The sequence below is a fragment of the Serinus canaria genome, chromosome 1A, assembly GCF_022539315.1.
Source record: "Serinus canaria isolate serCan28SL12 chromosome 1A, serCan2020, whole genome shotgun sequence".
In the NCBI taxonomy this organism is placed as follows: Eukaryota; Metazoa; Chordata; class Aves; order Passeriformes; family Fringillidae; genus Serinus; species Serinus canaria.
This window is the reverse complement of record NC_066314.1, coordinates 19,610,136-19,624,963: the sequence shown is the minus strand read 5'-3', so window position 1 is coordinate 19,624,963 and position 14,828 is coordinate 19,610,136. Positions and strand designations below refer to the sequence as shown.

Below are 14,828 nucleotides of genomic sequence, written 5' to 3'. Positions count from 1 at the left end.
TATTCTACATAACCAAACAGTTAATGAGTTTTCCAAACTAAGAAAGTATCTACAGATACTCTTATGGTAATTTAGATGTAGTTCTGACTTGAAAAACATGGATTTGGATTTAAAACCCTGGTTCAGATCTGCCTCAGGATTTATTGTAAGCATCATGAAAACAGAGGCAGAATGCTCTGTGTTTGTCTTTAACATTTGCATTGCCAAGAAGCTGATGAGAATCTGGATACACTTTTGAAATCTTTATTAGGAATACTTGATAATTATTGTCTTAAAGCTATGGGTAGTTGAACATTTTTTGCTGCTTTTTAGTTCTTGTAGAATTATCAGTGGTGGCTCCTTTGAAATTTCACATTTACTTGGGAACAAACTAGATGGAGAAAAATGCTATTGTCAGGCAACTCAAGACAATTAAAATCTCAGTTTGAGAAGTGATATTTAATTACTTACAAGCTTGTAAAACAAATTTAATTACATGCATCAGACAAGCTGGTGGCCTCCACTTAAAATCCTGTGTACATAGGATGACCTCTGTGTCTGGCCTGAGATTGAGCAGAGAAAAAATATAAAAGAGCAAGTTTTCCCCTGCACGTCACCACGGAGCAGCTGTGCTCTCTACCTCCCTGGGGAGGGAAATGCATTTGCTGTCTGCCCCACAGTCGTGATGGAGAAACCAAAAGAGAAATTTAACCAAGGTAGAGGTTGAGATGAGTCAAAGGGCTTCTGACCACAGGAATACTGAGTTCAGTGCACTGGCTGAATAGACGTGCTATGCTCTATCTGCCAGATACATCAAAATAATAGTTACTAGCAGCTTCATTTTCATGCCGTTGTACAAAAAGAAGCCTGCTGTTGAATTACGGTGATGAAGATGGATAGTTTAACTGCTGATGGGTTCTCATGCCAAGGAACTAAATTTAGGTTTTCACATCTTTGCAGGAAGGAGTGGGTTGTTCATTTGTTTACTTCCATGCTACAGGGTTGAGTTGCAATCCGTAAATAAACATGCTTGCCCAGGAGGAACATCTGTAAGGCATAAGCTCAGTGTGCTTGTCCAGAGCTTGCTGTGGAATTGGATTGCAGATGAGGAGAAGGTGGTTTGAAAAGATCAGACACTTTTTTAAGGTGTAAAGAAAGAAAGTACATCATGGAAGTCTTTGTGTACAGAACTGGAATGAAAACTTTTCAATGAATGCCAAAGCATAGACAAGGCTCCCAGGTAGTGGTCTGGAAATGGGAGAAGGGATGTTGTTGTTGCAGATGCAGAGCCAGCGGTTGAGGTTGGAAATGTGCATCAGTGCTTTTTTGCCTTTGCTTTCTACTAAAGTCCTGGCTCAGATCTCCTGTGTAAGGCTCCAACTCCCAGACTCGAGCAGATGCTGTGGGGTGAGCTGCAGCATTTGCCCCTCCCTGGCAGCAGCTTTGCTCCTGTCAGGGAAATGCAGCCCACTAGCTAGGGCTGCTAAAAGCACATCCCTGCTCCTTGGCGGCTTCACTTTGCAGGCTGGTGTGGAAATTGAAACAGTGGCTTATGTAGCAGTGTGTCACTTTATTGCAAGTGCTTCCCAACCTTATTTCATATTGAATTAATATGTAGACCTTATGATTTTATTTTGGCATTAGCCAGCAATATATATGTCTTGCCTCAAAGATGAGCAGCTACCTACCAGTGTAGATATTTGCTTGTCCTTGTAACTGATTGAATTCCAGGAATATATACACTAGAGTTAGTGTTGCTACTCCTAGCATATCTGTAATGTACATGTACACACACAGGAAAAATACATATAAAGAGATACATATGGATCTAGGAAACTGCAGATTTCCCTTAAAATTCTGTATTGTATGTGTCTGTCCTTATATGTATGTCTAACATATAAAATACTAGTTCCTTTTTCCCAGTGTTAAATTGCTCAATCAAAACTCCTTATCCATCACTGTGGAAGATGCAGATATATATTATGGATAAACCAAATTGAGCAATAAAATACTGTTCCTCACAGGAATGCTGGGAAACTTCATAGGTCATCTGCTGCAGGTATTGCTCCTTTGTACCAGGAGGCAAGGAAAAAAATGGTGATACCTAGTGAGGGTTAAAAACAAACTTTTTTTTTTTCACTGAAATTTACTTAGATTAATTTGCAGGAGAAAATAGAGCAGTAGGAGCATAGTGCTGCCATTTCTGAGAGTCATACACAGCAGTCCATTGTTGTAGCTCAAAGTTGTTCTCCATATGTCCTATCCTCTGCATAATTTTGTCATGCTTGTTGATCCTTTCTCTTTATATTGGTTCTACTTTAAATGAGCTCTGCAAAAAAACTTGCTGTCAGGTCTGGGAAATATAATGCAACACCTTAATTTTCTGTATTACAAAGTGTTCTGAAATGCTTTCAGAGGGTTCCCACTTTGTGCATTGAGTCAGCTGGAGTAATTAGGGCGTAATGCAATTGTTTCTTTATGGGCCTGAAGCCATCCCAAGAACCACAAAGGCTGATTTCTTCCTTGTGAAAGGTTGCTTTAACCCTTGGCCAGGTGGGTGTCATGGGTTTTGTTCAAACACTTCAAAGTCAGAGACAAATGGAATCACAAGGCCTAAAGTTACTCTGCTCACAGCACTGCAGATCATCATGTGCCTCTCTAAATGTTTAGGAAGACCAAACATTGTCCCAGGAATGTGATTTTGGATTGAGGGTTTTTTTGCTACAGAATGATAAAAATACCATTCACAGTACTCTACTTGATGAATCAGAATCTGAAACTATTTCTTTTGGCCAGCTTAATGTGTTGTTTTCCTCCATCTTCCTTCTGGAAAATTTTGGCCTTTTCACTAGTTCAGCTCCTCACGGGACATTATTTTTGACTGCTGAGAAGAAGAGCAAAAATCTGAAAAGCTATTTTCTCTCAGATGGTAAAAGGAAGTCAGTTATAAATTTGATGATTTGTGGTACATGCTTCTTCTTGTTATGATTACAGTAATTCTGCATTTTAAGATAATTTAATAAGCTATGTTCACAGGCACACTTTGGATGTTATAAACTTATAACACTTACCTGCTTTCACTAAGGTAGCATGAACTGTTACTGGTCTTTCTCTCTGATTATTATGGAAAAATAATTTTGAAAATTGAAAGGTGCTTTGGGGGTTTTGAGTTGCTTTTACTTCAGAAAATCTCAGACAGGTTAATGGGGGGTTTTTGCAGGTTGTCTGTGTAGAAAATGTTCATGCACATTTAATGCCTTTTCTCAGAAGCCTGCAGTGATGAATTTAGGTTCTGACTTCTTTCATGAGTACTTGAATTTATCAACTAAAGACAGCACATTTACTCTCCTTGCAACTCTTCACACCTTTGGTTATTAAGGTATAGGAAGGTTGTGTTGTAGTCATCCGAATTCAAATCTGATTTTAAGCTGTTTTGTCAACATTTCTGTTGACTTCTGTGTAAGTATTCTTACTAATACTACTGTGTAAGTACTTATGCCAAATTTATGGATGGAGTGGAAAGGAATTATCTTTTCTACTTTGCAAACATAACTTGCACATTTTTGCTTTCTTAAAAAAAAAGGCAGAGAGAGCTTGTTGAATAGCTCTCCCCAAAGATTTGAATGGCTGATTCCTTAAAAATCGTTTTGTGACCCAAGATGCAGGCATTTTTGTGCTCCCTCTGAACATATCACTAGCTCAGATAAAAACCTGGCCTGAATAGATAGGTGCCAGAAATGTATCACCAAAGATTGGAGCCTAAATAATTGGAACACATTGAGGGCTTTCACTTTTTTATTTCTTTGCTTTTCTAATAAATATCAATTTACCCTGATGTTCTTCATTACCTCTAGATTAGCCAAAACCTTCATAAACTACATAATTACTAGCAAATGAATTAACACATATAAGTTCAAACAGATGAGGGTCTTCACAAACCTCACATATAGAATATTCTGGCATGAAATATTTTTGTAGTAGCATTTCATCCTTTTTTTTTTTTTTTTCATGCTCAAGGCAGATTCTCCATATTCCAAATACAGCAGGCATGTATTTGTTATTGATTTTGTTTAATTTTCAACTTTGGACCCAAGCTGTTTAAACAGATTACTGTCTGCTTTTATCTGAGTCAACTTCCTCATGCTTTCATCAAAGCAGAAGAGATTATTTGACTTTCTGTCTCATAACACAACATTACAAGAGAGTCATATGTTAAGTGACAGTGATGGATTCTGTATTAGGAAATGGCCATTCTGTCTGCATGTAAGTCTCTTGGAATAGCTCCCCATCAAAGACAAAAAAAAAATCTCATTTTTATTTATTTGTAGTCTATTTATTAGTATTCATTACAGTTGTATTTACTCGTAAGTGAAGCTAATACATTTCAGAACTAGAGAAGGTGAGAGTGTTTGAACTGGAATAACAATATGTAGGCATAATATGTTTGTATCCTGGCACTGATCCTGTAACTTTCTTATTCCTATGCACACCATATTTTTGAACTGACAATACCTGGCAATACCTGGCAATAGAAGGATGCTTTCTCTTCAGTCTGACTTGCAGTGTAGTTGTGAGATTTAATGGTAACTAGCACTAACACAAGCTTTTGGCACAAATTATGTTTTCTGGTTGGATCAAAACTTCTCGTCCTCCATGTCTTATTTATAAGAAGATGGAGATAGCAAGTTAAATAGGTACTCAATTGACTAAATCTTGGAAGATTCTTGGAAGCCTCTGCTGGGAACATACAGAACTCTGTCTACATTCACCTCTCAATTGTCTCTGGGGGAACAATTGGGTTATAGGTGTAGAATAGGGGTTCCCTCAGCAGGCAAATCAATATGGACAACTGCAAGTGCTGTGTAGTGCATAGCATCATCAGGGATTGTGGTGGTGACTGACTGCATGTGCATTTCTTTCTCTCAGCTCTCTTGGGCTTTGTGCTCCAGCCCGAAGAGGTGAAGTGGTAAAATACCACTGTAGGTTCTAAAGGCAGGTTTTCCTGTAGAGGAACTTTAGATATTTCCTACCTTTATGTAGACTGTGGTGAAAGGACTTCAAACTACAGCAAATGACATCTCCCAGACACAGTCTCAAGGCTCGGCTGAGCAGCCAGGGAAACTCTTCCAGGGCTTTCATGCAGGAGGCTCATGACTCCCTGTGAGCCACGCAGATCTGAACTCCCTGATATGGCCAGGCCTCTCTTCACATTGTTGTCTCTCTGAACAAATGGGACTTTATACAGAGACCTCAGTGTCAGCAGCCTGGGAAGAGCAGCAGTGCAGGTGATCTCGTGCTGCCTGCACCAAACCCCAGAAGGCCACCACGAGTTTATCCTCCAAATGTGGGTCAAGGATTCCTCCCTGTCCTGGGAGGCCTGGATGGCTTGGACTGGACCCAAGTGAAGGAGGGAAGTGCACAGAAACGGGAGCACCAATAAATTCAGGAATGAACAGAAATAAAGCATACTTGTCTGCACAATTTTCTCAGGTTAGCCACTTCAAAAGAGCTGCTGCAAATGATCAAGGCACTTGAATCTATTGAAGGAATGTTTCTGGGATGGCTCAAAATTGAATACTAATTGGTTGTATTTCTGTAGGAAAATCAGCCCAAGCCTGAAATTGCTATACTACTGAAAGATGATGTGCCTCAGCATTTGCTTAGGCTGTGTATAATCTAACATATGGACACACTGCAGTCTTATTGGCAACCTGCAGTCACTCTAGATATACTTCTGCACAAAAATGAAGCAGCAGAATTTTAGTAGTAGTTATTGACACCTACATATATATATATATATATATAAAAATATGTATATATATATATATATATATATATATATATATATATATATATATATATGTGTGTGTGTATATATATTATGGTAATTACTTTTCATAATGGTGTATTTCACAGGCAAGATAAGGAATAAAAAGTGGTAATACTAAAATTAGAATATCAGTACTGACATGGATGTTGAATTGTTTTTCTGATAGTGGTCAATAAACAAGTTAGGCAGTAGCTAACATTTTTGCTGGCCAAATTAGATGTGGTGAAGTTAATCACAAGTGGCATGTGTTTATCCTCCATAGTGTCTCTTTACTGAATGTTTTGTGTATATACTGAGAATGAGATATAAATGGACCTGCAGGCATTTTGTGTTAGTATCAAAGATTTATAAATTTTGTGATTTTCACCTGTACCATGTAATGGTATATAAAAAAAGAATAAGGAATGTGATTATAATGATCTGAACAGGCTCACTCTTAATGATATACAGGCACCTTCCTATTTTTTTGTCAAAGCCTTTCTCTAATATAAATGCCTAGAATCTTATTAAAAATCTGATCTCATTAGGTACACCATTAGTATTAAAATAGTGTGTCCTAAATCTCAGTCATTTAGAAATGATAAGAGATTAAAAGAGGGGCTTACCAATTAGTATAAAAGTCTTAGAGGAACAGAAAATGCCTTCAAAGAATTTGATTATAAATTTGAGATTTCTGAGATACATTTTCTTTTTTTTTTTTTTCTGAAGTACTACCAATACTTTAAATTTTTTTTTTTTGCATAATACTGGAATATTTGAAGCTTTTTTATCACTTTGGTGTGCAAACCAAATGTAAGGGGGAAAATGGAAACATTTAAAATTATTTTGAAACAATCTCTTTTTAGATTTTCAAGATGAAGTGATTGACAATTAAATGTAAAGTCTTAGGCTGCTTTTGGTCTTCTGCTGCACCACTGTTTGTTCTCACATGTGCTGTGGGATGGAGTTTGATGCAGGATTTAATCCTTTTACCCACTCCATGGTACACTGTGAGCCTTCCTATGAAAACCCTGTGGTCATGTCTGTGTACGATCATCTCTGATCACCTTTGCTAGTTGATTTTGCCCATATCACAATCAAATGGTATCAGACAGTGCTACAGAGTATGGTAAAACTTGAATTCCTAAACTCCATCAAACTGGTAAAAATCTGAAGCCTCAAGTCCTGTACAGAAGGCTCTCTCCATCACATGAGGAACGTTCCAGTCTCAGGCTGCTTTAGTCCAAGGCAAGTTATCTTGGAGCAGCTGGCATTTCCAGCTCCCAGTCCTCCTTCTTTTGGTTGTGCAACATCTGGCAACCAAAAAATGTTTTACTAAAAAGTAGCATTAGAATAGAGTCACATGCTGGGTCAGGGACAGCTTGGAAAGAAAGCAAGTATTGTGTCCTCTTGTGTGCAACATCCCTGTGCTGTGGCCTGGTTTTCCTAGTAAAAGACAAAGCATGGTTTTAAATTTGGATTATTTTGGTGTTTGTTCTTTTAAAACAGTGATTCTTAGTTTTCAGAGAAATTTGAGGAAACTGAGGTTTGTTTTGGCCATTCTGCAAGGGACGCTGCATGATTCAGATGTAAGCCTTTTTCACTAGGGCACTGCATAGTGAAGATATCCCAAGTCAATTCTTTATCACTGCTAAACCCCTTTCTGTTTTCTGCTAGAGTAGGAAGCAGGGAAAGAGCAGTACATTAGAGTAAATGGTATATTTTTGTAGTTTCATGTGGATAAATATTGGTGCAGTGGTGGTAGTTTCCATATTATTAAGTGCCAGCAAAAGTTTTTCGAAATTTACCTTAGAGCTATAAGTCCAAAAATGCATGGTAAGGCAAAAAGGTGAATAGGCCATTTAAATGGTGAGGGTTTAAGAGGGGAGGGGCATAAACACAGACTCATATATTGCTGTGGGAGCAGGAAGGGGCCCAGATGTATTTAAAAAAAAACATTTAAGGGCAAAAGGGATTTTTTTCCATCTCAACCTGTATCAAATTCATCCCTTCTTAATGTTTGTAAATCTGCCAGCATTTTTAGAAATTATTGTTTTATGAAAAATGTAACTCTGTATAGTGGGCACATATGATAAATTTCCACAAAATTATGTAATTTTCAAAGATAGGATAAAAGCCATTACTGCAGTACGAAAACACTTTTCTATCACCTCTAATAATGTTTTCCACATCTTTCCATTTGAAAAAGAAGTGGAATGTATCAGCACGAGGAAGCTGTTCATGCTGATTCCCAGCTGTGGATATGTCAGTGGAGATAAATTCATGTCCTCAAATATTACCCTTTCCTGAGTACCAATTTGCACACACCTTAAATTCCACTTTGACAAAACTAAAGCTTTCCAAGGTGCTCATCTGCTCCCTCAGCAAGGTTTTGAGGTTTCACAGTGTTTGTACAAGGAGGTTCAAGGCTTATGTGACTAAATAAAAGTATCCCAGCTGCTGTAAATGGCAGCTTTTCTTTGCCTTTCTTTTGGAGGAGCAGAGGTCAGGGATATACATTTATTTTCTTTGTTGGTGCAGCTTTTCCATGCCCTTCCATGCTCCTGTCTGCTGGCCAGCTGGGTTGTTAATGGCTGGTGGCTGAGGAGCAGAATCTGCCTTTCTGAGCAGAATTTGCCTTTCTGATCAGACTGGTTGCTGCACTTTGCGGGAACCTTCTGAAGCTGGAGGTCTAGCAGTTGTCCTTGAGTCACTTTTTTTATAATATGCACCAAATCTGAGTAGGCTTTCATTCAGTTTGGAGTTCAGGGGTGAATTAAATGTCCTTTCTATCAGATTTGTTTATCCCTCAGCTCAGAAAACAGGGAGGATTATCCTGCCTCTTTCCTCAAACCATTGTGTTCAAGGTTTTGTGTAGAGTTTAAATGAAACATCTTTGCGCAGGTATATTTTCTAGAAAGGGGAAAAAACTCCAAGGTCTATTTATTTCTTTATTAAATTCCTGTCACCTTAAAAGCTGATTTTGTAGACAAACTACTTTTGCATGTTTGCTTATATAAAAGATGTGTTTATATGAATGTGCACCTTCTTGGTGTCTTCCAGAGGGTAGGACCCTCTGTGCTTTTGCATCACGTACTCTACCTTGCTGAAATTACCTCTGGGTTATTGTACTGCCAGCTTTCCATTAACTAAGTGACTATAAAAAAAATTTAAATAAAATGCCTTTGAGAATAGGAAATGACAAACTTCTCGGAATATGAGCCTTGCAGCCCAATCTCCTAAAAGAAGCACCTGCAATCTGGCTTTATAGCTGATACACAGCTAGTTGGCAGACAAAAACCTTGCTAGGATTTCAATTTACAGCCTGTGATACATAGGATTCTTTCTTCCTTGTAATGCTTTAAACTGAAATTGAATTTTAAATTAACTTGACACTGTGCTGTTTTCAAGTCAGATAAATAACTGTGTTCCTTTTCCCTTTTCCCTATTTGATATCTTACTATTAAAGCTTTTCCTGAATTAATGTTAAAAATATACATTTGCCTGTCCTTACTTTCCTTAGGAAAAAAAAAGTGAAATGTAACCATGTAGCTGTAAGAAGTATTTTTTGCACTTTGACAGTTTTATAGTTTCGTGGTTTAGGAATTTGCCAGTTTTATTTCTGTTGCTCACTGAAACAGCTCGTGGTTTATTTCTGTGTTTTCTCACAAAACTTTGATCAAACAGTGGCCTTCAGAATTATGTTCTTTGAGCTGTCATGCATGTAGGTATCTTCCATTTACTTCATCAGAAGACCCCATTCTTCACTTCATCACTGTATTTACACCTTCACAGTGTTAATGAAACAATGTATCAACATTGGTTTGGAGTGATTTTTTTTTTAATGTACTTTTAAGCTGTTTGAGCTACACGGTGCAGGTATAAATGCTTGTAAAACACACCAGGTAGTTACAATGTGGTCAGTAGCATCTTAATCTGACACCTGGTAGCATAAATATTTTTTACACTTGATAGATGATGCCACCAGGAAGAATTATAGAAGAGCTGCCTTAAGAAATGATGGAGTCAAAGTATTTTACAGAGAATTAAACCCATCTTTCCAAATGTGCTGTGTAGTAGGAAGAAGGACTTTTTACAGTAGAACTGCTTGTGGTTTGTTTTTGTTTTCTCTGATTCTCACACACTTAATTGAACAAACCTTTCTCATCAAACTGTGTCTCAAAGAGCTTACACTGAAGGACATACAGTGGCAGAATTTACAATGATAGCATGCTGAGCTAAATGTATTTCTTCTGTTCCTGGTAAAAATATGCCTAACACTATGGGTCCCTATGTGTAACTTTAAATAAGGTATTGAAGTACATCCCTCCCTCCCTTTTCCCCCCAGGAAAGCATTCTCCAAACAGCTCCCATTTTGTACCTTCTGGCTTTCAGCAAGGCATTAGCATTCCAGAAAGAGTTTCACCAGCCCCTAGGTTTGAACAGTGGTCAGGACAGGCAGAAGGAAAAGCTACCAAACACTTTCCCTCTTAGCCTTGGGGCTTGAATTGTAACCAGGGGCTTTTGGGAGTGTGTTGAAGAGCACTGCTTTCCTTGCCTGCTTTTTCCCTAGTCCCTTGTTTTCCAATACCAGTATGACTGAAAATCCTTTTTTTTTATAACCAGGCACAATGAATAAATATTTGGAATATTTCTTATCTCTGAATTGATTAACAAAGGAGAAAAAATACACTCCTGCCTTAAACAGGGCAAGAAGTTATGCAGACCTCCCCACCTCAGAAATCCTCCAAGGAGAAGGAATGCCTCATGAAACTGCAGAGTTGTCATTTTCTCAAATAAGGGTGAAATACCAGGGCCTTCATTTGGGTGCTTTTCACTCTTTTATAGTCCTGTCATCTCTTCTCCCTGCCCACCCCGGCCCCCCACACTCCCTCAAGGTATTCAAATGGAAAAGCTTTCTTTCCAAGGTATTTGCACAAAGCAGGCATTCGGCAGCAGAGGAGATTTATTCCAAAAGCATCTGGGTGTGCTGTGATCCTTCCCCAGGACTGAGCTGGACATGCTGAGGCAGGATTCTTGCCCCATACCCTGTGCAGTTATGGTCCTTTGGGTGGACACTGTCATTGCACGTTCTGGGCTGTGTGCCTGAGAGTACCTAGGCGTATTTTTTTGAGTCTCTGCCAGCATATATGCCAAAGAGATTATGCTTCATATATCATCTCAGGGTGAAGAGAGCCTAAATGGGTTTATCATGGAGTTTTCATTCACTCTGTCATTTCTCCCTTCTTTATAGTTCATTGCTAGACTTCTAATTTTTCCCGACAGCAGTGCACACCCCTGCAGCTGGCCCTGCATAATGATTCCCTCCTCCTAGACTGACAAGAGCGGATGCATAAATCTACTGCCATCAGGGTGCCTCCTTTAGCAGACACTGCCCCCTCTCCCCCCTGGAAAAAGATCTGTCCCCTCCCCAGCACTCTCATTTACCACCTACTACTGTTGCCTGCTGAGCCAAGATGTTGCCTGTGACCGTTATCCTGCCTATGCTAAACATCAGGAAATGGCTATTTTTGGACAAAAATACTTTTTTTTCCCCCTCCTAATGATAACTATTAGTGAAAATTGGAGTGCCTTTGGCAATTGTGTTTGATGCAAATATTACAACGTACAGCAACGAGCTCCTGTGAAAAGCAAGGGTGGACTGATTGTTTGAATTAGGAGCTGGAGGGTGAGAAGCACTGTCAGGAGCAAGAAATTTGACCAAATATAGGTCTTTAGAAGGTCTTAAGTTAGAGATCCCCATGTTCTCTGAGGCCCTGTATTAACTCAAAATGATTGCTTTGAACTATTGAGTAAGGGCAGTAATGTCAGATCCCAGGCTTCTCAGCTGCTGAACTCATCAAGCACATTGACAGTTTATAAATCAGACAGGACTTGTGGACCCTTTACAAAGTATTGTTTTAAAATCTCTTCCTTAGCCCTCCATCCTTAGCTATAGCAGTGGAATATTGTAGCTGGCTAAAAATCACTGTAAGACTAGTTTAAAAGGCAGCAATCTCTGTTCCTGTTCTGAAAAGCAGGCACGAGGTGAATGTGCAGTGTATGGCAAGAGCTTCATCATTCTTTACCAGCAGTGAAGGTATAGGTAAAGGTCATCCCCTTTCATCTTCCAAGAGTCTAATCCACAAAATACTAGATTTCACCAATAGGTATGTGGTGTTAGCAACATGCTGATAGTCTAATATTCATAGCTGCTTTTAAAGTTAAATTATTGTTTTTCTTCAGCTAATAGTATTTGGCAGTTTTCTCTGACGTTGTCCTTATAATGATTCATACTGCAGTTGTTTTGAGATGGATAAACTACAATTGTTTATATACAAACAGAATATGGCATTGGCTGCCAGAAAACAATCTCACTAATATTTGACTTGTTAGGTTGCCTCGTGTTTCATGTTTTGGCTCAGATAGAGCAAGCTTAAAATTAATGGAGAAGAATTTTTCTTTCTTTCTGAGTATGTTCAAAGCTAGTGGTATTTTCTCCTCTGTAAATGTTGGCAATTGATTATAAAATGTCAAAGGTGTTAGCAGTGTCAGCGACCTTCATCTATACAGCTGGAATAATAGGCAAGACTTGCTTTAGGACACCCTGCAGTTGCTGACAGGTTTTGTTGCATCTGCAGCCAACTCTGTATCATTAACGAGGGAAAAAGGGTGGATAAGGGAGTGTGGATTGTAAATGTAAGAGTGCTCACTCCACTAAATTTACTTGAAAAATGATCATTTTTGTATCCAATGCCATTTTGTACTCTTCATGATTTTCTAATTAAGCCTGGAGGGCTGTGGACCCAGGCTTTGATATGAGCAGTATCGACTGTCCTCTTTCCAGAGAAGAGAACAAAGCTTCCTCACTGTGCTGCTGGATGCTAACTGATGAACTGTTTTTTCTTCCATGCCTTGGTTACTGCATATAATTAGGAATCTTACTCTTGTGACTTCATGTGCAGAACTGCATCCTTTCAGTAGACCTGCCTGCCAGCTGCCCGTCATGCACAGCTATTTCCAGGATCCTTAAATTTGACTTTGCATGTCAACTGTTCCTATTTAAACAATGAGCTTTGAAGCAAACTATGGGCATGCTGAAGGAAAAGCTCTTCATATCTAACAGTCTCTTTTAGAATCTGTTTTAGGCTAAGGGTCAACTTTAAAAGTGGTCATGGTGTGCTGTTCAAATTATTTATTTGAAATAATTTTATTAGAATAGAGAAGTACCTGTGACTCTTGAAAAATGAGAGAAGGAAGAATATGTATCCACTTGCTGGGTAGACCCATGTGAGTGGTTTTCTGAGGGGATTACCCCTTTCTTGTCTCAGTGTTCTCTTGCAGCAGAAGCAGTGATAGAGTCTGATGGCCAGTGTGTTGCTGGGGTTAAGAGAGAAGGCATTTCCCCCTTGGAGAAGGGGAAGGGAGAAGACAGCCATGACTGAAGTGTCAGAGCAACAGGAATAAGGCTCACTTAGATTTGAGGAGAAATTTCCAATCTTGTATGGCATTCCTTAACCTTAATGTTGGAAAAAGTATTTTTATTTTTAATTTTAATATCTTGTCTTTATGATATCTTAAGACTGGAATTCCTGTTCTTCATTCCCTGAATATCTTATCTATTAAATAATGTCTTATTCCTCTCTGCTGAGAGCAGGTACACAGAGAAACAGAGAAAGGTCTTGCTGCATTGCACAAGGGGTCTTTTTGTTTAGTATTAATCAAGAAACACACATGCTTAAGAATTTTTGGGGGAAAAATGCCTCAGAAGGTTTATCTTCCAGGAGATAAACATTGCAAAGTCAGTTTTTTCAGGAGTGAAGCTGCTGGCCAGCTAAAAGGTTTGATGCACGGCCACGATGGAGGCAGCTGGAGGGCTGGGAAGTGGCCATGTGATGATCCACAGGAGATGGGGCTTGTGTGTGACCTTGGGCCTTGGCACAGGGAGGTGTGACTGGAGGCTGGTGCTGGCAGGCAGAGGTGTGGACTGTGCAAGGGATTCCACTGCTCACACTGCAGACAGGGCTGAAATGTGAGCCATGTGAGAGCTGATTTAAAAAATAGTCTCCTGCCTTCAGAATCACAGCTAGAAAATGTATCACTGTAAAGTCAGAGTTTCTTCTACAGGAAATATCACCACTGTCTTTTACCCCCAGTTCCTTCTTTAGTGTTATCTAGTGGAGGACTTACGATGCATTCTCTTAGTTTTCTTACCAGGCTAATTTAACCTAAATGCATTAAATCCTTTCATTTTTTGTGACAAGATACTTCTGATAATTTGGAATTGAAATGACTTAAAGAGTTTTCATATATAAAATGAGTATAGATTTCGGCTGTTGAAAGGTTCCTTGTCGGAGAAGATGCCTACAGTAAAAGTGGTGGCAAACATGACAAAAAAGGTTGGCTATGTTTCTGAAAAGCACAGACTAGTCTTCATTCCCTTTGGAAAAAACAATAGGATGACTTGGTTTGGAAGGGACCACCAGAGGTCATGTAGTCCTACGGCTCAAATCAGGGCCAGTAAGATCAGCTAGCTCAGAACACAGCAAGTATTTAGCAGTCAACTCTACATAGCTCAAAACTTGGTCATAAGTTTCTTGGGAATTCTGAAAGGAAAAGATTTAATATAATATGTCTCCTTTGTCTTCATCTTTTAGAAGTTTAAAAAAAATAGGGAGGCTCAAGCTTTTCTAGTGCTTTACTATGCATTTCCTTTTATTTTTGGATGGAAATAAAAATTTAATCAGGCTAAACGTTACTTTCCATACTCAATTATTCCCCAGAAAGTTTAAATAAGTATAGATGTAGGCTTTTCAATAAAATGCCCCTAGAAGCTAATTTCTGAAGCAAAGGGAAACTGGAAGGTGACATTGCTTTTGAAAATTGAGTCTTAATAAAGGGCTTCATTTAGCCATCCATCCTTGAAAATGGATGGTGAAATATGTAAGGGTTGAGAGGGAAAGGGAAAAAACAGAGTTGCAAGAGAATGATACCAGATGAAAGTACAAGGTAATTTAAGTCCTCGGTTAATGTCCCTGTC

The 14,828-nt window shown here is 38.8% G+C and overlaps 1 protein-coding gene across 8 annotated transcripts in view; it reads left to right on the top strand.

Moving 5' to 3' along the window:
• Positions 1–14,828, top strand: part of PLXNB2 (plexin B2) — a 252,479-nt gene that overhangs the window by 66,058 nt on the left and 171,593 nt on the right. The window lies entirely within an intron of this gene.